General features: G+C 47.7%; 2 long non-coding RNA genes across 7 annotated transcripts; one reads left to right on the forward strand and one right to left on the reverse strand.

Moving 5' to 3' along the window:
* Positions 5,122–10,564, reverse strand: LOC102165433. Of its 4 annotated transcripts, none has more exons than XR_002344713.1 (5): positions 9,663–10,562; positions 8,216–8,356; positions 7,293–7,440; positions 6,002–6,066; positions 5,122–5,239 (listed from the first exon to the last, which is right to left on the reverse strand). It is a non-coding gene; the product is annotated as an uncharacterized LOC102165433 (long non-coding RNA). The 4 variants fall into 4 exon arrangements; XR_002344715.1 differs by having other exon boundaries at positions 7,293–7,388; positions 9,663–10,558; XR_002344714.1 differs by having other exon boundaries at positions 7,293–7,406; positions 9,663–10,558.
* LOC106510556 lies at positions 8,729–24,127 on the forward strand. 3 transcript variants are annotated; one of them, XR_001309137.2, is made up of 4 exons: positions 8,729–8,857; positions 9,451–9,569; positions 15,908–16,071; positions 22,842–24,127. It is a non-coding gene; the product is annotated as an uncharacterized LOC106510556 (long non-coding RNA). The 3 variants fall into 3 exon arrangements; XR_001309139.2 differs by lacking the exon at positions 9,451–9,569; XR_001309138.2 differs by lacking the exons at positions 8,729–8,857; positions 9,451–9,569 and adding an exon at positions 12,740–12,970.

Below are 25,592 nucleotides of genomic sequence, written 5' to 3' on the forward strand. Positions count from 1 at the left end.
GCCCCGTGAATATTTGGGACCGAATCATTATTTGCGGTGGGGTCCGTCCTGGGCACAGCAGCGTGTTTAGCAGCATTTCCCGACTCTTGCCACTAGATGGCAGTAGTACCTCTTTCCCCATTTGTGACCCCCTGAAAATGTTCAAATGGTCCCCTGGTTGAGAACCAGGGTCTCAGATGAAGGGATGTGAGAGCTGATAGTCTCAAGAACGAGGACAAGTTATCCAGACAAAGGGGGGAGCCCCTGTGAGACTGAGGCAGCGAGAAAGGACAGACTATGACCTGAAAGTATATTTTCCACCTGTGCTGTCTTCCAAAGGGACACATATTTTCATAATTCTCTTTAGTTCTTTCCAATCCTAAAAGCACTCACAGGATGGCAACAGCAAGAATGCAAACAACAACAGCAACAATAGCAAGGTATTGCTCTCCTTGTCCATGAGTCTGCTTCTGTTTCGTAGGTAAGTTCATGTGTGTCTTATTTCATTTCATTTCATTCTATTTCTTGGCCTCCCCTGGCATGTGGAGTTCCCAGGCCAGGGATCAGATTTGAGCCACAGTTGTGACCTACGCTGTAGCTGCCAGTACAGCCATGCTGGGTCAACTGGGCCAGGCTAGGGATCGAAACTGCGTCCTGGTGCTGCAGAGACACCAACAATCGCGTGGAACCACAATGAGAGCTCCTTTTATTTTTTAATTTTTTTAAAAAAATTTTGGCCATTCCTGCAGCACATGGAATTTCCTGGGCCAGGGATTGAACCCAGCCACAGAAGTGACCTAAGCCGCTGCAGCAACAATGCCAGATCCTTAACCCACTGCACCGCAAGAGAACTTCAATTTGCATCATATTTTATTTATTTATTTATTTATGTATTTATTTTATGGCAATACCTTCCACATATGGAAATTCCTGGGCTAGGGGCTGAATCTGAGCTGCAGCTGCCAGCTTACACTGGAGCCACAGCCACGCCAGAACCTAGCCACATCTGTGACCTACACCACAGCTTGCAGTGGCAACACTGGATCTTTAACCCACTGAGAGAGGCCAGGGATTCAACCTGCTCCTTCATGGCTATTAGACGGGATCTTAACCTGCTGAGCCACCAGGGCAACTCCTGTGACATATTTTAGATTCCACATATAAGTGGTATCATATTGTATTTGTCTTTCTCTTTCTGACTGACTTCATTCAGTATGAGAATCGCTAGTTGCATCCATGTTGCTGCAAATGAAATTCGTTCATTTTTTATGACTGAGTAATATTCCATTGTACATATGCACCACATCTTCTTTATCCATGTATCTGTTGATGGACATTTAGGTTGTTTCCATGTCTTGGCTGTTGTGAATGGTGCTGCTATGAACTTAGGGGGGTGTGCATCTTTTTGAATTATAATTTTCTCTGGATAGATGGCCAGGAGTGGGATTGCTGGATCACGTGGTCCCTCTCTCCTTAGTTTTCGGAGGAACCTCTGTACTGTTCCCCATCACAACCGTGCTCATTTACATTCGCATCAGCAGTGTAGGGGGTTGTGTGTGTGGCCTCCTCATGAATTTTATTTTTTCCAAGGAGCCCTTTGTAACAATTTTTGCTACCTCAAGTACATGCTCCCACGTCTTCCTGTATTCATGCTCATAAGCCACAAAATGGGAGTTCCCGCTGTGGTTCAGCAGGTCAAGAACCTGACTAATATCCATGAGGATGTGCCTTCCATCCCTGGCCTCCCTCAGTGGGTTGAGGATCCAGCATTGCCACAAGCTGTGGCATAGGTCACAGGTGTGGCTTGGATCCCGAGTTGCTGTGGCTGGGGTGTTAGGCCGGTGGCTACAGCTCTGATTCCATCCCTGGCCTGGGAACCTCCATGTGTTGCAAGTGGGGCCCTAAAAAAAAAAAAAAAAAAAAAGAAAGAAAGAAAAAGATTGCAACATCAAATCCTCCCTGAGTTTCCAACCTTCTGACCTGCCTTTGGACTTGCTAGCCAAATTGCATGAGTCAATTCCTTGAAACCAGTCAGTCTATCAGTCTCTTGTTGGTTCTGCTTCTCTGGAGAACCCTGACACATCGCCCCTCACCCGATGCCCAGGTTACCCCTCTGGTCCTTTCATTCATCTGCCATTCAGTGAATGATCTGAACACTTACTGTGTGTTGGGTCCTATTTGGTCCAATGATTCCTCTACCATTTAGGCTTAGACGCAACTCAAGACAGTGGACAGTGTCCAGGTCTCCCTGGTGGGAGCTTGGATTCCAGGCTATCAAAAAAATTTTTTTTTTTAAATTCCAGGAAGGGAGCTCACTAACCAGCAAATTCTCAACCTTCAGTTCTGTATAACCCTCTAAGCACCACAAATGACACTTTCTGAGATAACATAGTTTTGAGATTAAGTGCTCAATTAACGAGTTCTCTTAATATTATCAGGAGCTCTAATCTTAATCTCGTAATGCTTTCATTATCAGAAAGTCTTTTTTTTTTTTTTGGCTGTGCTGGTGGCATGCAGAAATTCCGGGGGCCAGGGATGGAACCCATATCATAGCAGGACCCAAGCTGCAGCAGTGACCCTGAACCCACTGCACCACATGGGAACGCCCTCTCTTCTATTCTATAGGACTCTCTTTTTAAAATATTCTGTATGACCCTTTAACCACGTAGATGGCGTGCAAAAAATCACACACAATGCTGTTGCAGTTGAAAGAAAATCCGGAGATTTTAGGACAGCATTGCACGCCAACAGTTTTGCTTCAGAAACTGCAGACGTACAGAGAGTCCTACTTTCCTACTTGAGAATTTGGGGCAGGCACAAACCTTGGAGCTGGGAGGGGGTGGAATGGAGAAAAAGCCCCAGGCCATCCTTTGCCCCCAGTGCCCCAGGAAGGGCCCCTTAGTGGTACTTTCAGATAAAGCCCCGTCTCTGCTTTGAACAGAATGTTCAGGCATCTGAGAGACAGAACAAAGTAATCAGGCTCTTCTCTTCATCTCATGAAACTTAATGAAGTTCATCCAATTCTCTGCAATACACAGAGTGATGTGGATGCCTGAGACCCAAAAGGATATTTGGTTATGGTTTTACTAGATGTACAGAGATCCCGTCAGCGTCAGTAGCATGGGAAAAAGTTGTAAAAATCGTCTAGGGAACAAAGACCCCTGCTTTCTCACAAGGATTTTCCCACAATTCTCTGCTGCCTGCTCAAACACATCCTGTGCCCCTGTCCCATCTTTGTACCTTTTTAGTGTGCCTCCTGCAAGCACCATATAATGCAGTTTTGTTCAAGAGTTTTCTTTCCTTTTTTTTTTTTTTGGCTATGCCCATGGCATGTATATATATGCATACACACATACGCAGTGGAATATTATTCAGAAATGAACAATAAAGGAAATGCTACCACTTGGGATAACATGGATGGAGCTTGAGAGCGTTATGCTAACTGAAATAAGTCAGGCAGAGAAGGACAAATACCATGTGATCTCAATTACATGTGAAATCTAAGAAAGTCAAACTCTGGAGTTTCTGTTGTGGCTCAGTGGGTTATGAACTGGACTAGTATCCAGGAGGATTCAGGTTCAATCCCTGGCCTCACTCAGTGGGTTAAAGATCTGGTGTTGCTGTGGCTGTGGTGTAGGCTGGCAGCTGTAGCTGCAATTCGACCCCTAGCCTGGCAACTTCCATATGCCACAGGTGTGGCTCTAAAAAAAAAAAAAAAAGAAAAAAAAAAGCCAAACTCAAAGAAACAGAGGGTAGAATGGTAGCTGCTGTGAAGCTGGATGGTGAGAGAAATGGGCGATTTTGGTTCTCTGCCAACTTTTAACATAGGTTCTGTTCAGGGTTTTTTGCTATTGACTCGTGTGAGTTCTCCTTATCAGATATACAGTTTGCAAAAATGTTGTCCCATTTGGGAGGTTGCTCTCTCTGTGATATGAGTATAGACATTCTCCAAAGACATGTACTGTAATATTGGTAGCAGTGCTGCCCATGATATTCCTGGAGAAAGACCATCCTCAGATGAATGAATTGTACACTCAGGGAAAATTATGTACCAGTGAAAAAGGAGTACATGCAGCAACATGGAAGAATGTCACACATGTAATATGGAAAGACAGAAGCCTGACACAAAGGCATGATTTGATTTTTATGAAAAACAAAAAGAGACAAAGTTAATCTCTGCTGTCAGAAATCTGGCCGGTGGTTACCCCATGCCTGGAAGGGGGCCTGAGAGCAGGGCTAGAAATGATCTGTTTCTTGGAGTTCCCACTGTGGCTCAGGGGTTAACGAACCCGACTAGTATCCAAGAGGGCACAGGTTCGATCCCTGGCCTCGATCAGTGGGTTAAGGATCCGGCATTGCCGTGAGCTGTGGTGTAGGTCGCAAACATGGCTTAGGTCTGGTGTTGCTGTGGCTGTGGTGTAGGCTGGCAGCTACAACTCTGATCTAACCCCTAGGCTGGGAACCTCCATAGGCTTCTGGTGCAGCCCTAAAAAGACAATAAATAAAATAAAATAAAATAAAATAATAAAATGGTGAATTGGAGTTCCCTGGTGGCCCTGGTTAAAGATCCAGCATTGTCTCTGCTGTGGCTCGGGTTTCTGCTGTGGTGCAGGTCTGCATACAAAAAAAAAAAAAAAATTGGTGAACTTTATAGCATAAATTTTACTTCAAAAATTTTAAAGTGTCTACTATCACTTACAAATTTTTTAATTGTATAAGGGGAATTGAGTTTCTCAGAGAGTTTAGTTAACTTGCCGAAGATTATACTGTTAGTAATTCATCAGGATGGTTTTTTTCTTTGTTTTTTAGGGCCACCCCCATGGCATATGGAGGTTCCCAGGCTAGGGGGTCTAACCGGAGCTGTAGCTGCCAGCCTACACCACAGCCACAACAATGCAGCATCCAAGCTGCATCTGCAACCTACACCACAGCTCACGGCAACGCCAGATCCTTAACCCGAGTCCTCATGGATACTAGTCGGATTCGTTTCCACTGCACCACAAAGGGAACTCCCATCAGGATTCTTATTTGAATGCAAGTTCTTCCCCACAAATGACCCCACTGGTCCCACTACAGCCAGCATTGCAATGATCACCTTTGAACTTGGGCTGTGCCTTTTTTCAAGAAAAGGAGCCACTGACGTGGAAGAGAGCGCAAATCTTTATTGGTCAGAATCATCAGGAAGAGGAGGTCTTTTGAGAGGCAGCTGATGCATCCTATAACCTCTGTCTCTTCAAGGACACCAAGATTTATCTAAACACTGTGGAAGGGAAAAGAGATTAGTCTGTTCCCCTTCCAGAGAAGACAATCCCTGCTCCGCTCTGATGCTCCGGAGATCTGGTCTACCTCTAAGAATTCAGTGCCAGGAACTCCCAGGAATGCGAGGATTGAGGCACATTAGCAGTCAGGAGCCCAGACCCACGAAAAAACAAACAACAGAGACAAAAAGGCTTAAAAAGAGAGAGCGAGAGAGAGATCAGGGGCCTAAGGAGGATGTGTTTCTCTCTCAGTCTCAAATTCAATATACTGTTCTTGATCATTTTAATTTCCCATAAATTATACAGTCCCTTATTTGAACACACTTAATAAACTGAGAGTTTTCAATGTTAAGGAAGTTGTTAAAAAAGGGCCGTCTCAGAGTTCCCTTCGTGGCTCAGTGGTTAACAAATCCAACTAGGATCCATGAGGACGCGGGATCGATCCCTGTCCTTGCTCAGTGGGTTAAGGATCTGGTGTTGCCATGCGCTGTGGTGTGGATCGCAGATGCGGCTCGGATCCTGCGTTGCTGTGGCTGTGGTGTAGGCTGGCGGCTACAGCTCCGATTCAACCCCTAGCCTGGAACTTCCATGTGTCTCGGATGTGGCCCTAAAGAGACAAAAAAAAAAACAACAAAAAACAAACAACAAAAAACAAACAAACAAAAAAATCCTCACTCTGCTTGGAGCATAAAAATGGTAAACGCTCCAGCATCTGCTGGCCATGCTTTTCTCCTTCCGGGATCGTCTTTTCAATGGACACTCACCTCATTTCTTCACTTGACTGAGGTCACGGGCAGATCACCTGAGTCAGGGGCCAGCAAACCAGAGCCTGGAGGTCAAATGCAACCCACCGGTTTCTGGATGGCCTGGGAACTAACGGTTTTGTCATTTTTTTCTTTTTTTTTTTGTCTTTTTTGCCTTTTTTTTTTTCCCCTAGGGCCACTCCCACGGCATATGGAGGTTCCCAGGCTAGGGGTCTAATCCGAGCTGTAGCCACTGGCCTACACCACAGCCACAGCAACGCAGGATCCGAGCCTCGTCTGCAACCTACACCACAGCTCACGGCAACGCCGGATCCTTAACCCCCTGAGCAAGGGCAGGGACTGAACCCGCAACCTTATGGTTCCTAGTCGGATTCGTTAACCACTGCGCCATGATGGGAACTCCTGGTTTGGTCATTTTTGGATGGTTGACAACCACAGTTGTACGTCCAATTAATGAAAAGTTAACATAATAGAGAAGCAGCCGTCATAGCAAATTTTAAAAAACATGGTTGACAAATCCCCTAAATCAAGAGATGACCGATTATTTTGCAACACCTGAAAATTATAGGAGATTCAAATTTCAGGGTCTATAAATAAAGTTTTATTGAAACACTGTCATGTTTATTAGTAATAGTATTTTATCATTATTACTTTTTTTTGCTTTCTAGGGCCGCACCCGTGGCATATGGAGGTTCCCAGGCTAGGGGTCAAATCAGAGCTACAACTGCCGGCCTACACCACAGCCACAGCCACGCCAGATCTGAGCTGTGTCTGCAACCTACACCACAGCTCCCAGCAACACCAGATCCCCAACCCACTGAGCGAGGTCAGGGATTGAACCCACAACCTCATGGGTCCTAGTCAGATTCATTTCCGCTGCGCCACAACGGGAACTCCCTATTTATTTATTCTTTCTGGCCACCCCCATAGCATGTGGAAGTTCCCAGGTCAGGGATGGAACCTGCACCACAGCAGCACCCCAAGCCACAGCCATGACAATGCTGGCTCCTTAACCCACTGCACCACCAGGGAACTCATTATTACTATTATTATTTTTATTACCTGTGGCTGTTTTTCTCCTAGGAGGCCGAGTTGGGTATGGCTTGCCTAAATTACTCACTAGTAGGTCCTTTATAGGGGATGTTTCCTGACCTCTGACCTAAGCCATCACCAGATAATCTAGGACCTCCCCAGCCCCCACGAGCTTCTCTTTCCATTAGTCCAGAGGGCTCCCCATTTTAAGACATCGATAAGACACCCCCACCCCCACATCCTTCTGCTGCCAACTTACTGGTGAGGAGAGCACTGTTTCCATTTTCCGTCTTGGTCGTAATTCTCCGTCAGTGAACACCAACTCCGACTCAAGACAAAGCCTTCCCTGGTGCATCTATGAAATAATTTATTTCTGTACAAGAAAGGGAAGATACACCTTGGGGGGTCTGCAGAGAAAAGGAGCAGAAGGAGAAATACAGAATTCCTATGGTGGCACAGCAGTTAAGCAACCTGACTAGACTCCATGAGGTTCAATCCCTGGCCTCGCTCAGTGGGTCAAAGATCTGGTGTTGCCATGAGCTGTGGTGTAGGTTGCAGATGAAGCTCCGATCCTGCATTGTTGTGGCTGTGGTGTAGGCCGGCAGCTGCAGCTCTGATTTGACCCTTAGCCTGGGAACTTCAAATGCCGCGGTGTGGCCCTAAAAAGACCAAAAAAAAAAAAAAAAAAGACAAAAAAAGAAGGAGAAATATGAACATGTGTGGCAGTGACAACATGGGCTCCTTAACCTGCTGCGCCCCAAGAGAAACCCCAGCACTTGCTTTTTCGACCACACAGAAGTGTCTTCATTGTGGGTAAACCATGTAGAGAAGCCAGGATGGCGACTCAGATTCATCTGACACCCCCAAGCCTGTCTGTACGGTTTTTTTTTGGGGGGGGGGAGGTCTTTTTAGGGCCACACCCACAGCATATGGAAGTTCCCAGGCTAGGGGTCGAGTCGGAGCTGCAGCTGCTGGTTTACACCAGAGCCAGAGCCAGAGCCAGCCGGATCCTTAACCCCCTGAGGGAGGCCAGGGATCAAACTCGTGTCCTCATGGATGTGAGTCGGGTTCGTTAAGGCTGAGCCACGACCAGAACGCCGATGCCCCAAAGCATGTGGCCAGATGCTGTCAGTTGCTTCTTGGATCCTTGGCGCCTAAGACAGTGCCCCGAGGGGTTCTCACCTCTGGCTGTACAGTACCGCCACCTGCCTTGGAACTTCTGGTCAATAGAACACCAGGCATAATCGCTGTGGACCCAGATGCAGTTGTGGTGCAGTTGGTCCCCGTACTCAAACGGAAAGACGCAGGAAGAGTTAAAATACACTGGAACAGAGCAAACAGGTGCCGCGGGAGGCACGCTTACCAAGGGAACCAACTTGCTAATGTCTATCTCGGTCATTGGCACCAGCCGCCCCCACACCCCCACGTGGCTGGTCTCGAACTGTCTTCTCAGGGGTGTGGCACAAAACAGAAGCAAATATCCAACAAAGGAGCCTCTTCCGGAGTTCCTGTCGTGGCTCAGTGGTTAATGAATCCAACCAAGTATCATGAGGTTGCAGGTTCGATCCCTGGCCTTGCTCAGTGGGTTAAGGATCCGGCGTTGCCATGAGCTGTGGTGTAGGTCGCAGACGCGGCTCGGATCCCCCGTTGCTGTGGCTGTGGTGTAGGCTGGCAGCTGTAGCTCTGATTGGACTCCTAGCCTGGGAACCTCCATATGCTGCGGGTGTGGCCCTAAAAAGGACAAAAAGACAAAAAAGAGAAAAGAAAGGAGCCTCTTTCAACCTGGAGCTGGAGCCAGACTGGTGTGACCAGCTTCCTTTTCAGGTAAGTCCTCTAGCGACCGAGCGGTGGGTCTCCTAAGCTGACAATTCTAGTCTTTCTTAGCGTCTCTCTCTCTTTTTATTTTTCTCTCTCTCGCTCCTAGAAAAAATAAATTGCTTCAGCTGTCAGAGTTAGTTCCTAAATAGCGCTCCATACCTTTTGTCATCACCTAGCATCAGGCTCCACCTTGACTGCTCAATGCCTCACCACTGGCTGCTTCGGAGCCATTTGTCGCCTGCCTTCTCCAGGCTGCAAGGGGGAGGCTGGCGCTTAAACACGCAGCTGACTCTGCCACGTGACCACTCATGTGCCCCTGCGGACCAAGCCACAGCTGTGGCCATGCCTGCTCCTTAACCCAGTGTGCCCGGCCGGGGATGCAACCTGCAACCTGCTGCACCACAGCAGGAATGCCCCCCCTTTTCTTTTTTTCCTTTTTAGGGCCACACCTGCGGCATATGGAGGTTCCCAGGCTAGGGGGTCAATTTAGAGCTGCAGCCGCCGGCCTACACCACAGCCACAGCCACGCCAGATCCGAGGCACGTCTGTGACCTATACCACAGCCCATGGCAACGCCGGATCCTTCACCCACTGAGCAGGACCAGGGATCGACCCTGCAACCTCATGGATACTGGTCGGGTTCGTTACCACTGAGCCACGACGGGAGCTCCAGGCCGGGCGTTTTAGGCCGGAAGAAGAGTGTGGAGTAAAACGGAAGGTAAGTGCAAGGACCTTCCAGGAACCTGACGTCGTTTCATGGGGGGTGGGGTTGCTCAGGTTTGAGAGGCTAACAAATAAAAAGATGTCTTACCTGGACGTGGAGGAGGAAAATGGACAATCAAGTCTGAAAGGGGGGGAAAAAAAGGTGAAATTGAGATCACCCCTTAAAATAGTCCATTCCTAGACGAATGGCTGTTATCAGCATCCTGAAGTCCATGCAGTCAACTGGTCTCCTCTTGCAATCAAAAGATCACCTTTTGGAATATTTAGGAATCCCTCTAATTGGGAGGGGGGTTTGGAACCACCCAAGACAGCCCATTAATTCAGGTCTGAGCTCTGACAAGTCCCAGAGTCTCCCCTTGAGTAACTTGAAGGAAATCCGCCCTGTCTGAGGTCACTCAAATTTTACCCAGGGGTTGAAATTCCCCCAAGTCCAAAGGTTGGAGGAAACATTCCCGCTTCTGCCCACACGCCGGCATTTCAGGAAAACAACTTGTTTGCTCAGTGCCAGAGAGCGATCTTTTCCAGCAGCCTTGGCGTAGGTTGCAGCTATGGCTTAGATTTGATCCTTGGCCCAGGAGCTTCCATATGCTGCAGGTGTGGCTGAAAAAAAAAAAGAAAAATCATTTTGCTCTTTTATTATCCCTGAATCTGTTTCAGGAAGTGTCTTAGTGGCACTGCCACCATAAAAGCCAGGCTGGACCTGTTAGAAGACTAGAATGGAAATACAGAGGCCTGCTAATCACTACTACTAACTAATGTTTTGTTGGCCATTCCTATGTTCCAGGTGATTTTCCCAACAGCCCTGTGAAGGAGAGTTATAACCTAGAACCCTCTCCCCCTCCCCGCCCCCCAAAGGTTTACAATGGAGAAACCATAGGCAACAGAGAACACCTGGAAACCATACAACCACTGTCTGGTGGGAACAAGGTTCCAACGCAAGGATTTTTCACTCTATTTATTTATTTTTATTTTTATTTTTGTGTTTTTTTGCCATTTCTTGGGCTGCTCCCGCAGCATATGGAAGTTCCCAGGCTAGGGGTCGAATTGGAGCTGCAGCGGCCGGCCTACGCCAGAGCCACAGCAACTCGGGATCTGAGCTGAGTCTGCAGCCTCCACCACAACTCACTGAGCAAGGCCAAGGATCAAACCCGAAACCTCATGGTTCCTAGTCGGATTTGTTAACCACTGAACCACAACGGGAACTCCGGATTTTTTGCTCTATTGAATGTACTTGTTTTCCGGACACAGCATTGATGTTGCCTTGGAAATGTCACTGACCTGTGCAGGTCACTCCCTCGAGCCTTGACATAGTGATGCTGCTTCATAGGTTTGTGTGTGACTCTAGAACACAGGAGCTTTGATTACACAGGATGATGAGCGTATCAGCCTTGTTAGCTGACAGCAGCCCTGTGCTTCCGAAAGTAGCCAACAGGACGTCAACCTTTTCAAAGTCACGGTTAAGTAAACAATGATTATAGGTGGCTTCCTGTACTTAATGCCTGAGGCTAATTATCTCACAGAAACAGATGCTTGATAGCTGGGTCACCATGCTGTACAGTAGAAAAAAAAATTGTATTGGGGAAATAATTATTAAAAAACAATAATAATAATAATTAGCCATTTAACAATAAAAAATAAAAAAATTAAGTTAAAGTCAAAAAGAAAAAACAGATGCTCGCAATGCCCCATAAGATTAGTATTATTACATGTTATATTTAGAGGCTACTTATATGATTATTATTTTGGCTGCACCCTCAGCATGCATGACGTTCCAGGGCCAGGGATCGAACCGGTGCCCCTGCAGTGACAATGCTGGATCCTTAACCAGCTGAGCCATGAGGGAACTCAGAGAGGTTACATGTTATTCATGCTAAGTCCATTTTGAAGATACCAAAACGGAGGCTTAGAGAGGGAACTCACTCGTTCGAAGCCAAAGAACTGAGAAATTCAGGTGCTCTGGTTGCACAAATTGAGCCTCTGAAACAGTTCTGCCTCGAGGGGCGCTGTTTCTGACCCAGGCACTGTTTTCGGAGGTGCTGCCTCAAAGCTGAGGCTCCCCTGTGTGCCACTGAGGGTCCCTTTCGGAGAAAACTGTGGGTACTTCAATGTCCTGTAACCACTCGCAGTGACTGGGTGAGTTTTCTGCTTGGTCCATCACAGCGGTTAAGCTTTATAACCTCTGTTATCACCATGGGTTTGACTCTCTGATGCCGTATCTTCATTTTACAGATGAGAGAGCAGGGAGGTACTTTCGCTTCAACCTTTTCCGCACAAACATGGGGGCAGCCTGCAGACACTGGCGCCCGCGAACATGGTCCTTTGCCAATGTCATCTCTTCATACGGCTGAACACGACTCCATCCTTGCAGATTTCTTTGGTGTGGCCAAAAAAAAAAAAAAAAAAGAAAAAAAATCACAATCTCAGACCCCGTTATTCTGAGATAAATGAGATAAAGCAAGACGGGCTTGAGAATGGTCAGTATGGGCAAAAGCTAGTTCACCGCGTCCCAAATTACCAAACGCCTCCTCCCCTTGGCTGAAAAGAGTGAGTGCTGCTGCTTTGCTGGCGACATCTCTCCCCTGGCTGGTCTCTTCACTCCAGACATGTCTTGAGATACGCAGGCATGGAATTGCCTCTGCTTTCCGACAGCACCCAATCTTGGGTGAGCCCCAGCGTCCCTAACCTTAGCCCCCCCAAATCTCACACCCAGACCCCCCAACCCTAAAATAGGTTCTAACAGCCTCTTACGGAGCCAGCCCTCGCATCACCCCAGGCTGTGTGGTCTTCTTGGCTCCGAGGAGCGAGCAACCCATTTGACCAACATCCTGGGGTTCCTGGCGGGTTTGGGTTGGATGCAGAGCCTTGATGGGTCCAAGGATTTTCTGTTTCAATCCTAACAGCGATGAGAGAGAAATATCGCTTGCCCTCTATGGAATGTATTCGTTTTCCGGAGAAGCAAACTGTGACTCAAACTGCAGACCAGTTTTGAGAGCGCAATCGGGGAGCCCAGCCTCCCCACAGACAACCACGTGGTGAGGCTCTCGAAACATGCAGAGACAGTTTATACACATTCACGTGCATGGACTAATAACATTCTACTCCCTTTTTAAATTTAAATGATTTTTATTTTTTCCATGACAGCTGGTTGACCGTGTTCTATCAATTTTCTGCTGCACAGCAAGGTGACCCAGTCACGCAGACGTGGATAGAATCTGTTTTCTCACATTATCCTGCTCCATCATAAGTGACTGGATACAGTTCCAGGGGCTACACAGCGGCAACATTTTACTCCCTTTTTATACTAAGGAGCTAAGGAGCGCTGAGCCTACACACTGTTCGTTCTGAATCTTGCTCCCTTAACAAAAAATCTTGGCAAACTTCCCTAAGCGAGTCATAGTAAGTCCCATTTCTTTCTTTCCTCCTTCCTTCTTTCCTTCCTTTTTCTTTCTTTCCTTCCTTCTCTCTTTCATACTCTTTCTCTTTCTCCTTTTCTTTCTTCTTTCCTTCTCCCTTCCTTTTTTCTTTTTTTCTTTCTTTCTTCCTTCCTTCCCTCCTTCCTTCCTCTCACTCTCTGTCTCTCTCTCTCTTTTTTTTTCTTTATTGTAGTAAGAACCCTTTGCCCAAGATCTACCTTCTTTACAATTTTTTTTTAGGGCTGCACCTGCAGCATCTGGAGGTTCCCAGGCTAGGGGTCTAATCGGAGCTGTAGCCACCTGCCTACACCACCGCCACAGCAACGCCAGATCCAAGCCTCGTCTGCAATCTACACCACAGCTCAGGGCAACGCTGGATCCTTAACCCACTGAGCGAGGCCAGGGATCGAATCCACATCCTCATGGATGCTAGTGGGATCTCAACCCTCTGAGCCACAGCGGGAACTCTCCTTTTTACACATTTTTCAGTGCACAATCCAGCAGCTCTGACCGCAGGCATGGCGATGTCAGGCAGATCTCTGGAACTTACTCATCTTGTTTCCTGAAACCTGTGACCCACGGAATCCACCCATCAACCCCTTCTCCCCAGCACCTGGCAAACGCCAATTCTACACTCAGATTTTGTGAACTCGATTATTTTAGATATTTCATCGAAGTAGAATCGCGCAGTGTGTGTCCTCCTGTGTCTGGCTTAGTTCCCTTGGCCTTGCCACCCCCAGGGTTGTCTGCATTGTCGCATATGGCAGGAAGCCTATGCCAGCTTCCTCTTTCTTAAAGATCGTTGTAGCCCTGATGCCAGTGGGAAGGCCGAGGTTTAAAGAGAGGCGAAGCCACTCGCTCATGACCACCTGAGCAGCGAGAGGAAGAGCCTGGCTTTGAAACCAGAACTCCCCAAATCCTCTCCCCTCAACTGCTGCACCACCCGTTACGCTGTGTGTACACAGCATTCGAGACATCTCAGCCCAAACCACTGCCTCCTGGCTACCCCCTTCCTCTGCCCTCCCCTGCCTCCCTCCCTCCCTCATCTCGCCACCTCACCTGCTCTCAGCCCACAGACACAGAGAAGCAGGGACACCCAGCTTGCCAGGTTTGTCATCTCTTGCAATCACCTGCAGATGGCCGGCACCAGGGGAACGTGGCCTCGGATTTTATACTCTCCAATGTCTGCCCCTCCTACTCTCCCACAACAGCACACAGACTCCCTCCGGGGCATCTTCTGCCGTGCCCTAAACCTCGGGGTGCCCAGAAAAATTGGGAACATCTGATTTCCAGCAGCATTCTGAAAGCGTGGTCCCTGGGACCAGCTCCATCACCGTCACCCACAAACTTGTTAGAGATGCAAATCCTTAGCCTCCTCCCCGCCACCCCCCAGGACCTGCAGAAACTCTGGGGATGAAACCAGTCACCTGTGTTATCATAAGCCCTCCAGGTGAGTCTGATGTTTTAAAAAGTTTGAGAACCACTGCCCCAGAGCTTGCTTTGGAGTTCCCGTCCAGGCTCAGCGGAAACAAATCTGACTAGCATCCATGACGACGCAGGTTTGATCCCCGGCCTCTTTCAGTGGGTAAGGATCCGGCTGTGCTGTGAGCTGTGGTTTAGGTCACAGATGTGGCTTGGATCCCGAGTTGCTGTGGCTGTGGTGTAGGATGGCGGCTATAGCTCCAATTCAACCCCTAGCCTGGAAACCTCCATATGCCACAGGGGTGGCCCTAAAAAGACCAAAAAAAGGAAAAAAAAAAAAACAAAAAACCCTTTCATATCCATGTCATATCATTTACATCCTTGATTATTTTTTTGAAAGTCCAGCAAGAAAGGCATTAGCCAGTTTTAGCTTCCTCGGTGAGTAAGGCTCAGAAACATCAAGCATCGTGCCCGTGGTCAGCCAGCATGTGGACAGGGCAGGTCCCAATCCAGGTCCTAAGTCCGGGTGTGGACCACTTGGGCATCCTTCCCCTTCTGCCATCTCTGGAGGGAACTGGGAAGAGCAGAAGAGGCAAGAGCACTTTGTAAGAGAGACAAAGGACTGGAAGAACGACGCCCCTCCTGCCGGGGTACCAGGAGGCGGGTATCCTGGCAGACAGGCACCCACGCCGGGCAATCTGAGCTGAGCAACAGGTGGTCCTAGAGACCAAGCCTCATGACGGGTGTCAGGAAGGGAGGGGATTAACGTCCATCCTGGGGCGCCTCTCGGTGCTGAGATCTTTTCAGATATGACTTCACTCCCGCCCCATCTGCACACATAGGATCGGATCCTACTGAGAAATACACTCGCCTTTTTCCCAAATGGAGATGCAAAAACAGAATATGAGAGAAGTGGAGAGGCCGTTCCCGTTGTGGCTCAGTGGTCAATGAATCCGACTAGGATCCATAAGGACTCTGGTTCGATCCCTGGCCTCGCTCACTGGGTTAAAGATCCAGCGTTGCTGTGAGCTGTGATGTAGGTCGCAGATGCAGCTCCCTAGCTGCAGACCCCTAGTCTGGGAATTTCCATGTATGCTATGGGTGCAGCCCTAAAAAGACCAAAAAAAAAGAGAGAAAAAGTAGAGAAATTTTGACCAAGGCATGAAAAAGCTAAGTCTCTCCTGTCTGACCCATAAGCTTTTGCTTTTTCTATTTTTCTTTTTTTGACAGGCAAGAAATAGATTTATTAAGATAACATGTTTGGGAGAGATGCAAGCAGGCAGGCGAGAAGGCTCTGCTGCTTTTTCTATTTTGCTGAACTGATGGGATTTCCCCCCTTTTTTGGCCGCCCCGAAGCCTCTGGAGCTCCTGGGCCAGGGGTTAGATCCCAGCCGCAGTTGCAACAGGCCAGGGATGGAACCTGTGTCCTGGCAGTGTAGAGATGCCACAGGAACTCCAGAACTAAGAGATCTTAACACAGCCTCTGGCCTCTCTGCAGGTAACGAGGTCACTTGTCCATCAGGAGAAAGCCACAGGCACAGCATGAGAGCTTCACCCTGTGAGCTGAGAGACGTCTTGCACAGCCTTGAGGCGTGGGAACCGTATCCCTGCTTTGACGCCTGGGGAACCTGGGGCTCCAAGAGGCAATGTCGCCTGTCTAAGGTACGGGGCTCGTGCAGAAAGGGAAGGGAACAGATGCAACCCCAGCAGTGCGGCACCAGCCATTGTCTGCAAACCATTGTTAAGGTGACGAGCCTACATGGGAAGCCCCGTCGCCTCCATGTCCCACGTTCAACTCTTAGTCTTTGCAGATGGACTTTCTTCATGTGGGACACTCGCTAGCCGAGGGACTCTCAAAATTACCTTTGCTTTCTGAGCTTGCACACCAGGGCTCTGAAATGCTTGGGCTACCCGCGTCCGATTTGAGAGAATACTATTTTTCCTTTGAGGAATTCCGATTAATTCTTTTCTGTCCCACTAAGAGTCTATCACTATTACCATCCAGGATTGAAACACACACACACACACACAATCAGTGGGAATATGAAGCCATTTTTCTATACCTATTATAATTATTCTTTTCTCTTGTTTTTGACTTTGATTTTTTAACATACAATATTATTAAGTTTCAGGTATGCAACATCGTGATTTGATATATATATATATATATATTTTTTTTTTTTGGTCTTTTTGCTATTTCTTGGGCCGCTCCCGCGGCATATGGAGGTTCCCTTAGATTAGGGGTCTAATCAGAGCTGTAGCCACTGGCCCGCACCAGAGCCACAGCAACACAGGATCCAAGCCGCATCTGCAACCTACACCACAGCTCATGGCAACGCCGGATCCTTAACCCACTAAGCAAGGGCAGGGACCGAACTCGCAACCTCATGGTTCCTAGTAGGATTCGTTAACCACTGCGCCACCATGGGAACTCCGTGATTTGATATTTTTATGCATTAGGAAATGATTTCCACAATGAATTTTTTTTTTTTTTTTTGTCTCTTGGCCTTTTCTAGGGCCGCACCCCATGGCATATGGAGGTTCCCAGGCTAGGGGTCGAATCGGAGCTGTAGCTGCCAACCTCCGCCACAGCCACAGCAACGTGGGATCCTTAACCCAATGATCGAGGCCAGGGATCGAACCTGCATCCTCATGGATGCTAGTCAGGTTCATTAACCTCTGAGCCATGATGGGAACTCCGCTCGTCTATTCTAAGTGTCATGGTTTGCATCTACTAACCCCAAAGCGCGGGCGGGTATTTCTGCTCTTGTCCTTTTTGGGGGGAAGATCATTTAGGCATCTTTGACTTTATCTCTTTTTTTTGGTGAATTTTAAAAAATACTCTTAGTTCTCATTATAGCTTCTCCCCAGACTAATGGGAAGTTAGCATCCTGAACAGTCAGGAGGTTACAGAGGCGGTGATGAAAACGTGCTGCCTTGGTTTATGGCCCCTGAACCTTAACATCATGGGCAGGACACCGTGACCTGGAACATTCTACCCTCTGGATGGGCTGAGGAAGACGTCAGAGAGCCCATTGTTCCTTTCTTGCTCAACCCCATAGTTGTTATGCCCCAAAGGCACACAGCCAACTGCGATAAACAAGCAAGCTGGCGTCTTGCCCACAGTACCGGGAGGGCCGGGTTGAGGAAGCAAGGAAATCCTTGCCAAAGTCCCAAACCGACCCAGGGGCAGAGCCGAGCTTGGATCCTAGGGCTTCCGCAGCAATTCCTATAACCACAGCAGCTGGGGAGAAATGACTGGTGATCCTGCCAGGCAGGGGGTGATGTGGGGCTCCGTTCTATCATCTGCAAAAAGTGAGAGGATACAAGACTGGATTTGGGGGCTTGCAATGCCACTCAGAACCAGTGGAGATACATAATTAATGTCACAGAGACTAACTTGCTTTTCTTTTTCTTTCTTTCTTTCTTTTTTTTTAAGGGCAGCAATCACAGGCCTATGGAAGTTCCCAGTCTAGGGGGCCTATGCCAGAGCCAGATCTGAGCTGCAGCTCATGGCGAGGCCAGATCCTTAACCCACTCTGTGAGGCCAGGGATCGAACCTGCATCCTCATGGATACTAGTCGGGTTTTTTTTTGTTTTTTGGTTTTTTTGCTTTTTTTGCTTTTTAGGGCCTTACCTATGGCATGTAGAGGTTCCCAGGCCAGGGGTCAAATCAGAGCTGCAGCTGCAGGCCTATACCACAGCCATAGCAATGTAGGATCCGAGCCTGAGTCTGTGACCTACACCAGAGCTCATGGCAATGCCGGATCCTCAGCCCACTGAGCGAGGCCAGGGATCGAACTCACATCCTCATGGGTACTAGACAGATTCGTTTCCACTGAGCCACAACAGGAGCTTCCAGAAAAGCCTTCTTGTTTACGAAACAGAAATGGATCCACAGGCATAGGAAACACACTTAGGGTTACCAAAGGGGAAAAGAGTGGGGAGGGAGACGTTAGGAATTCGGAATTAGCAGCTACACACTGCTATATAGAAAATGGACAAGCAGGAGTTCCCTCCTGGCTCAGTGGGTTAAGGATCCAGCATTGCCACTGCTGTGGCTCTGGGTGCAGCTGTGGCTTGGGTTCGACTCCTGGCCCGGGAACCTCTGCATGCTGTGGGTGTGGCCAATAATCCCCCAAACGGATCATCGACTAGAACCTACTGTATAGCACAGGGAACCATACCCAATATTTTGTAATAACCTAAAAGGCAAAGAATTTGACAAACTATATGTGCATAGCTTAGTACGTACACACACACACACACACACACACACACACACACACACACACTCACACTTTGGTGTATACCTAAAACTAACACGACATTTGAAATCAACTATATTTCAATTAAAAATTTTTTAAAAGGCTTCCTACTCTTTCTGTCTGCAGTTGACAACCATAACCCCCTCTTTCCCTCTTACCCTGATTTAATATTTTGTGCAGTGCTTATCTCTGCCGGGCTTAATTGTCCACATTCACACCCACACAGAGACCCGGTATCCTTATCTATGACTCTGAGTGCTTATCGCTTGCCGTCTTTCTCCCCCACCAGATGGTGGACTCTGGAGGCAGAGCTTTCTCCTGATCAATGCTTTATCTCCAATAAAATAAAACAGCACCTGATAAGACAGTTCTCGCTCAAACAGCCATTGTGCAATGAACAGGTTGAGGAGAAGGCTTTTGCGCTAACGTGATAAAGCAACCCAGCCAAACTGTGCTCCTGAGCAAAATTGTCACCCTAAGTTCATCCTAATTAACGTTAAGAACTCTGTTCCTGGCGTTTCTGTTGTGCCTCAGGGGGGTAGGAACCCGACTAGGATCCATGAGGGTGCAGGTTCGATCCCTGGCCTCGATCAGTGGGTTAAGGATCCGGCGTTGCCTTGAGCTGTGGTGTAGGTTGCAGATGAAGCTCAGTTCTGGTGTTGCTGTGGCTGTGGTGTAGGCAGGCAGCTGTAGCTCCGACTGGACCCCTAGCCTGGGAATCTCCATATGCTGCGGGGTGCAGCCCTAAAAAGACAAAACAAAACAAAAAAACAAACAGAAACAAAAAACCCCAAACCCAATAGCACCTAATTGGTAAGACTGCTGTGTGCCATGGGTTGTTATGTACACTGCAGTGAAGATGACCTCTAGCACAGAGTGAGCACCAAGTGATTGACTTTTTTCAGTCACTGTTGCTGCCATAGCAACTATTACGGCCACATCAAATAACACATCGTTATTTCAAACATATCCTTGTATCATATAATCCAAGCGAAATCTCTCTAAGAACTCAATTTGTAGGCGGAGAAACCAAGGTCCCCAAAAGTTAAACCTCTAGGCTGAAGCGTCACAGCTGATAAAATGTGGGGCGGGGGTTCACATTCCAGGTGGTCTGATTCCAAAGTGTTCTAAGCCACATGCTACAAGACCTCGTCGGACAGGCCCCACAAAATCCACAAAATCATGCTTTACTGCAACGGCGAGGGAGATGCCTTTTTAAAAGGAGCTTGAGACGCGATGAGCTCAAGCCTGACCCCTGGTGGATGCATCAAGGAAAACACGGGAGGCTCCGCATCTTAGCCAACACTTACATTTTGACTTTATTAAATTTTTTGCCTTTTAGGGCCGCACCCACAGCAGCGTATGGAGGTTCCCAGGCTAGGGGTCGAAGCGGAGTTCCAGCTGCAGGCTTACACCACAGCCACAGCCACGCTGGATCCCCAACCCACTGAGCGACGCCAGGGATGGAACCCACATCCTCATGGATACTAATCAGATTCATTTCCACTGCGACACAACGGGAACTCCCACATTTTGTGTTTCTGATGATAGCCATCCTAACAGGTGTGAGGGGATACTTAACTGGGGCGTTGATCTGAGTTTACCTGAGATTCGTGATGCTCAGTACTCGTTCATATACCTGTTAGCCATTTGTAAGTCTTCTTAGGAAAAAGAGCTACTCGGGTCCTTGGCCCATGGGTACAGACACTGTGGAAAAGAGTAGGGCGATTCCTCCAAAAACTAAAAAGAGCACCACCACGTGATCCAGCAACCCTACTTCTGGATATATATTCAAAAGAAATAAAGAGACATCTCTACCCCCCTTAGTCACAAACACCAGGATACACAAACAACCTAAGACTCCACTGATGAGTGAATGGCTAAAGACTATTGTGTGCCGTGTATCCATCATATCATATATATAACATATGTTATATATTTAATGGAATATATATTTGGCCTGAAAACAGAGGGAAATCTTGCCACTTGTGACAACATGGATGAACCCAGAGGGCATTATGTTAAGTGAAATAAGTCACATGACAAACAAATTGTGTATGACATTACTTATGTGTGGAAGCTGAAACAGTTGAATTCGGACTTCCCATCGTGGCTCAGCAGTAGCAAACCAGACTAGTATCCATGAGGACTCGGATTCGATCCCTGGCCTCCCGCTCAGTGGGTTCAGGATCTGGGGTTGCTGTGAGGGGTGTAGGTCGCAGATGCAGCTTGGATCCCCTATTGCTGTGGCTGTGGTGTAGGCCGGCAGCTGCAGCTTCAATTGGACCCCTAGCCTGGGAACCTCCATATGCTGCAGGTGCGGCCCTAAAAAGACAAAAAAAAAAAAAAAAAGAAAAAAAGAAGAAGGGTAGTTATGGGGTGTCTGGGGTGGGCAAACTGGGGCGCTATTGATCAAAATGTACAAATTTTAGTTGTAAGATGAACACGCTCTGGAGTCCTAATGCACAGCATGGTGCCCACAGTTAGTAAGAAAGTGCTGTGAACTTGAAGTTTGCTGAGAGAGTAGATCTTACATATTCTCATCACACACTTGAAATGGTAACTATGCGAAGTGATGGAATAATAGCTGAAAGTTGGAGCAGCAGAGGCTGGGGATTTTACCATGACGAATGCCTCAAAGACTCTCTCCTTGGGAGCTCCCCCGTGGTCAAGTGAATAAGACTTGATGCTTTCAGGTTCAATCCCTGGTCTGGGCACTGAGACCCCACATCGAGCTCTGGGTAGTCCCATCTTGGGCTCTCAAGGCTCAGCCTGGTCCAGGAAGTCTTCCACTCCAGCCTTGTATTTCCCAGGATTCCCCACAGGTCTTGGTGTTGAAAGCAAGGTGTCCACTTTCATTTGGAAGATGCCATTGAATGCTTCCTTCTGAGATGAGACCTGTAACTGCCGAATCCATCTTCCTTTTGGGAGTTTCTCCGAGACAAACTGGTCTGGGTCCAGCCCTCCACAGTTCCCTCTTGATGCAGAATCCTGAGATTTTTCTAGCCTCTGGTGGTGAGAAGAATTCTAAGATAGCCCCCCCAAATCCCTCTTTGTGTGCAAGCTCTTCCCCTTGAGTGCAGGGAGGACCTATGAATTTGACGGGAGAGACAGTCTCATGATTAGGTTATGTTATGTGGCACAACAGAGACTTCAGGAAAGGGAAAATATTCTGGGAGGGCCTGACCTTATCAGGTGAGTCCTTAAAAGGGACTGAGCTGTCCCTAGCAAGAGATATTCAAAAAGTGAGAAGGATTTGATACGAGGGATGGTCTCCATTGGTGGCTTTGAAGATTCAGGGGGCCATGTGGCAAGGACTTGAGACCAGCCTGTGGGTGCTGAGACTAATAGCCAGCCCTCCCCCCCACCCCCCCACCCCCAGGGAACCTTAGTCCTACAATCACAAGGAACTGAACTTAGCCCATAACCTGAATAAGCCTGGAGTCAGTTTCTTCCTTAGCCAAACCTACAGAGGAGAACACAGCTGGCCAGGGCAAATGGCATTTTTCATTCTTTTTTACGGCTGAGTAGTATTCCGTCGCAAATATAAACCACATCTTCTCTACCGGATCATATTCTTATCTGCACTCATAGAGGTGTGGTACCATATTGGAAATCCCTCCAGAAACACGTGAGTGGGTAAAGGGCAGAGGAAGGGATGCTCCCCCCCCCAAAAAAAAACAGATTTTCCCCATGGAAAGTCTTCAGCAATATACATGGGCAGGGGATCCCCCACAAGGAGCTGCTTCTCTTAACGTCAATCGTTCTGGGGAGACAGCCCTCAGAAAGGAAACTGAACCGTTGAAGGAGGCTGGTATCAATTCTACGAAGAGGTAATAGCTAGTATTTATAGATTGCTTTCTAGCATTAGGTATTGTGCACGAAACTACAGCTTACACCATGTGTCTCCTTATTCGCGGATCCTGTATTGGCAGATGTGCTTATTCCCTGACATGTATTCGGAACCGCAAAGTCAGGACACACTGCGTTTGCATGGTCCTTCACAGACACGCGCAGAGCAGCGATGCCTTTGAGGTGCTCAATGCCCAAGTTTCCAGCTCACATGGAACAAAGAAGCAAAGCTCGGCTTTTCTGTTTCCGCCGTCCTGCTGTGCCCAAGTTTCCTTTGCACAGGCTAATATTTCGTGCCACTTGCTTTTTCAGTGTCTTTTGGTTGGTGATGTGGCTGCGCTGCTGAAATACACGCTGGTGTCCCGAAGCCCGGGAAGGCTGCCCGGTGTCACACGGAGCAAAACATGTGCGTGAGATGCGCTTCCTGCGGACCCATGCTGTAGCGTTATTGGCCGTGAGCTCGGTGTGAGTGAACCAATCAGATACATTACACACGGTGTCTTGAAACAGAAACACACATCAAACCAGGTTACGCACTGTCAGCTGACGCCGAGGTTGTGAACATGCTGCTTTCCCTGTATGCCTCTCAGGAGCGGTGGGTCAGGAGTCACTAATTCCTCGTTCATGGAGACTTTAGAGAATGTTAACGATGGCCAATAATGGGAATCGAACGTATAATTTTACAGGCACAGAGACCCAGGAGATGTCTAGTGTCTTTATTTTACAGATGAGGAAACCCAGGAGTCGAGAGGTCAAGGAAATTGCCCATCCTAAGCGACACCCACCGTCTAGACGACTAAACCCACCCTTTTGATGACAGGCTTGTTGCAAACACGTTCTTCGCCTCCACGGAAGATGAAAGGAAGATCACAGACGTTTAGGAAACAAATGTCCTCTGCTATGTTCAAAAGGGGCAGGGGGAGGGTGCCGGGCTGGGGGGTTCACTGCACAAGACTCATCTGCGTGTATTTCGGCGATGACATATGGATGGGGTTGGTCAGAGGGGCTCGAACCTGAATGTTCCCTGAAAGCACTTCAGTGACTCAAAAAAAAAAAAAAGTATGTCAGCCTTTCGGCCCTGGATGGCATTCCCTGCAATTGCTCAACAAATGATTCTTTGTAGAACTATTATTGTTGATTATTGTTATTGGTCGGACCAGCAGTTCCCTGGCCAGGGATCAAACCCAGGCCAGCACTGACAACACGCCATCATCAACCTGCGGCACCCCAAGGGGACTCCTGATTCTTTGTCCTAGTGACAGAGCCTTGAACGTCCACAAAACCACAGGGGAAGGCAGTCTACCTTTCTCCCTGAAATGCATCTCCTATTTGCATCCCCTTTTCAGCACTTCGATCGCCCTATCTGTTGACTATTGTGATCATTCATTTTATGTGTCAGCTTAAACTATCTGGCCATGTGCCCAGATATTTGATCAAACGTTATTCTGGATATTAAGGGAATTTGGGGGGAGGGAGGCAGGATTTATTTTTATGTATGCCACTGATGGATTTGCTTGTTTGTTATTTTTACATGCGCTTCATTTCATTTTATTTTTTCCTGGCTTTACTGAGATAGAGTTGACATAAAACTGTGTAAGTGATTGATTGATTGATTAATTTGCTTTTTAGGGCCATATCTGCAGCCCATGGACGTTCCCAGGGTAGGGGTCAAGGTCGACTCGGAGTAATAGCTGCCAGCCTACAACACAGCCACAGCCACGCAGGATCCGAGCTGCATCTGCGACCTACACCACAGCTCACGGCAACACCAGATCCTTCACCCACTGAGCGAGGCCAGGGCTCAAACCTGCATCCTCATGGGTACGCATCGGGCTCGTTACCACTAAGCCACCATGGGAAATTCCAAGACCTACTTTCTCATCAACTTTCAAGTACACAGTACAGGGTTGCCGTGCTGTATATCAGATTCCCAGAAGCTCTTTAGTGTAGAACCAAACATGGGTACGCTTCAGCCAGCATTACATATTTCCCTCACCCCCTCAGCCCCTGGTAACCCCAGTATGATCCTTTCAAGGTTCATCCATGTTGTTGCAGGCATCAACTTTGCTGCCTTTTATGGCAAAATAATATTCCACTGTGTCACTATACCAGTTTTTTTTTATATGTATACATTCTTTTTTCTCACATTACAGGTTCTATCATAAATGACTAGACAGAGTTCCCAGAATGTAAGCTGGTATGGCCACTATGGAGAACAGTATGGAGGTATCTTCGAAAACTATACATAGAACTACCATATATCATAGAACTACCATATGACCCAGCAGTCCCACTCTTGGGCATACAGCCGGACAAAACTCTCCTTTAAAAAGACACATGCACCTGCGTGTTCATTGCAGCACTCTTCACAACAGCCAAGACATGGAATCAACCCAAATGTCCGCTGATAGATGATTGGATTAGGAAGATGTGGTATATATACGCAATGGAATACTACTCAGCTGTAAAAAAGAACAACACAATGCCATTCGCAGCAACATGGATGGAACTAGAGACTCTCATACTGAGTGAAGTCAGTCAGAAAAAGAAAGACAAAAACCATATGATATCACTTATAACCGGAATCTAATATATGGCACAAAGGAACCTTTGCACAGCAAAGAAAATCACGGACTTGGAGTACACCACAGTTTTGTTTACCCACTCGTCTGTTGCTGGCACTTGCACTGTTTCCCTCTTCTGGCAACTTGAGTAATGCTGAAAAGATCAAAGGCATCAAATTGTTTGTTCAAGTCCCTGCTTTCAATTTGTTTGGGTCTATGTCCAGGAGTGGAACTTCTGGGTCATGAGGTCATCCTCAGTTTAGCTGTTTGATCTTACTCCCTTTTTATATCATAAAAGTCTTATAGCCACGTAACTCTTTGCAAATTAGTTAATTCACTTGATCCACAGTTTCTGAAAATGGTGACACCAACATTTCCCTTCGGGGGTTGTTGGAAAGGTAACAGTGATGTGTGAAGCTCATAGCATGGTGTCTGTCACAGGTGTTCAGTGAACAGGTGTTCAATTATAACTGGATGCACACAACGTGCTTGTCTCCTG

Source organism: Sus scrofa, chromosome 6 (assembly GCF_000003025.6).
Source record: "Sus scrofa isolate TJ Tabasco breed Duroc chromosome 6, Sscrofa11.1, whole genome shotgun sequence".
NCBI classification, from domain to species: Eukaryota; Metazoa; Chordata; class Mammalia; order Artiodactyla; family Suidae; genus Sus; species Sus scrofa.